We start from the raw sequence: 2,968 nt of genomic DNA, 5'->3' as shown, positions 1-2,968 counted from the left end.
GTGACATAATCAAATTATGCATCTCGGTTTTAGATAGAATTTCAAATTGAGAAAAAAAGTTATGAGAGAATTATGTAAAAAATTATAGACACAATTTTGTTGTAGGGTGAAATACTTCCAGAAGACAGTCCAACCAGTTAGCAAAAATTTACATTCGAAACCGACGGGAATACGTTACCGCTCAGCCCCCACCACATTGTTCGATTGTCTTCAAGTCTTAAAGTCTGGTCTAGCGCATTCAAGTGCCATTAAATTGTCATAATTACGCTTACTTACCTTGGAATAGTCAAGGTGAAGTGAAGGCATGAACTCTCTCTCTCTCTCTCCTCTCTCTCTCTCTCTCTCTCTCTCTCTCTCTGGTATACACACACACACACACACACACACACACACACACACATATATATATATATATATATATATATATATATATATATATATATATATATATATATATATATATATATATATCTTCTGAAATGTTGAAGGAATAATTCTGAAATACATTCCAGAAATCAATGCCTTCACTACTTGTCGAAGCCCGAAATCGAATGATGGAACTCAACAGAAATTCTGAGGAAAGAGCCGCTAGTAGATGATGACCTAACAGAACTGCTGTGCATCTTTACTGTAAGGCCGGCCATACACTATCATATACAGCTGACAGGTACGCCTGAACAGTTACGCCTGTCACGTAAACCTGATATTGTATGGTGGGAGAAACTAGCCTCTCAGGCGACCTAACAACTGGTGCAAACTCGATCAGTTCTACTTGACAGGCGAGTAAACTTGATGTGTGTGCGGCGGTTCCATCAGGTGTACCTGAACAGGTCTCTCACTTATTAACGATCCTTTGATGTGGGTGTTTATTTATTTTTTATTTTTTTTGGTTACAGCTTTGTAATTTTGATTTATTTTACAGTTAAGTTCCTTTGATTTTTCTGAGTTTTAAATTAAACAAACAGTTCAGTTACATATTGAAAAATGTCGCAACGAAATATTGAAGTTCTTGGTGAGTTTATTGAATTATACAAAAGTGAACCTTGCTTGTGGAGAGTAAAAGCTAATGAATATCACGATGGAGACAAAAGAGATGCTGCATACAGAAAATTATCGATGAGGTTAAAGGAAATAGAGCCTGATGCTAATGAGACCTTGGTTAAAAAAAAAAAAAAAGATAAACAGTTTGAGGTCCAATGCTCGAAAGGAGCAAAAGAAAACTGAATCCTCACTGAAATCCGACGCCTCAGCAGATAATGTGTACAAGCCTTCCCTTTGCTACTTCAAACTTTTCGATTTCCCAAAGGACCAAGATAATACCAGATCATCGGTCTCAAATTTATTTCCTGAAAATGACAATGATGAGGTAAAAAAAGAGAACTACTCTTTTTGACTATATTCATTTAAATATTAGTTTACAATGCCTCTCCTACTTATAACTACAACACAGTAGCTCTGTTTGTTCCTCAAGATGTGTTTATTTTGCCATGTCACTTTCCCTTCGTCCATGAAGTAATCCATAATATGTTCTCTTACTTTGGCATTTCCACGAATATTTCCTCGATTACAAGATTGCAGGGAGTTCATCTTAGAATCTGCACTATCGAAGCCAATCGACAAAATATTTCCCACTTTAGAACTTTCTGTATACAAACCATTTGCAGGGACATATACTGTAGGCTGTTTATTTATCAAAAAGTTATGCAGAGCACAAGCTGCCATCACAACCTTTTCAATATTTTGTGGTTCTAAATCTATTGCTGTATGAAAAATACGAAATCTCAATGAAAGAATACCAAAGATGTTTTCAACTATATGCCTCGCGCGCGATAAACGATAGTTCAACACCTCTCTTTTTGCAGAATTAAGATCTGCCTGTCTAAATGGTTTCAAAATTTCAGTTGTCAACTGAAACACTTCGTTCGCAACAAAAACATAGGGAACATTTTTAAACTTTTCACTGACGTCGTGAAGTTGGGGAATATGTAGCTTTTTCTCCACTTCTCATAGAAACGTGTGTTTTGTAGTACACTGCCGTCGGATATGCGGCCGTTTGTTCCTAAATCCACAAGGAGAAATCGGTAGTTTGCATCTACAATTGCAAGAAGAACCATACTATGTTTTCCTTTGTAGTTGAAAAAATAAGAGCCAGAAATTCTAGGGGGAATTATATCAATATGTTTGTCATCCATGTCACCTAGGCCGTGTGGGAAGTTCTATCGAGTCTCAAAATCCTTTGATATTTCTATCAATTTTTCTTGACGGCTGGGAAACTGAAAAAGAGAAATATGTATTATATATGTGGGGTGATTTTTGACAAAATATATATTTGCAACTAATTTTCTAATGAGTAATCTATATAATAATGATCAAAATTAAAATGATGACCCATGTCCAGAGGAAAACAATTTGACACCAAATGTCTCACAAGAACAGCGGCAGGAACCGAATCAACCTACACCGTCGACAAGAATTTCACGACCTGGGCCCAGTAACAAAAGGAAATCCAATGATGATCATTTCAAACGACGGCAACCACAAATCGACTGCTGCGAGCTCTTGGGAAGAACAGTAATCATGAAAATGAGGGCATTAAAGAAAAACGCCTGCACATCATGTTCGAGAAAAAAAAATAATGACTTACTATTTGAAGCAGAAATGTGCACTCTGAACTACCCAAATTCCACTTTAGCACGTCCAGAAGGTTACACACCAGTTGCCACACTAAGTCCTCAACATTACACACCAATTGCCACACCAAGTCCACAACATTACACACCAGTTCCCACACCAAGTCCACAGCAATACAGAAACGGCAGCAACGTTATTTTTTTTTTTTTCAGCGCACCATTTGAATGAGTGAAAATGAAAATAAAAATTTGTTTTAAGTATATTAAAAGTTGACGTTATATTTACCCTTCTTTATTATTTATTGAAAGGTGTCTTACGTTTGAATGGGTAAATATGA

The 2,968-nt window shown here is 36.4% G+C and overlaps 1 pseudogene; it reads left to right on the top strand.

Annotated features, from left to right (window-relative positions):
- Nucleotides 1-984: 984 nt before the first annotated feature.
- On the top strand, nt 985-2,575 carry LOC137639281 (uncharacterized; annotated as a pseudogene).
- The last annotated feature ends 393 nt before the right edge of the window (nt 2,576-2,968 follow it).

Source organism: Palaemon carinicauda, chromosome 4 (assembly GCF_036898095.1).
Source record: "Palaemon carinicauda isolate YSFRI2023 chromosome 4, ASM3689809v2, whole genome shotgun sequence".
Lineage (NCBI taxonomy): Eukaryota > Metazoa > Arthropoda > Malacostraca > Decapoda > Palaemonidae > Palaemon > Palaemon carinicauda.
This window is presented reverse-complemented; position numbering and strand designations above follow the sequence as displayed.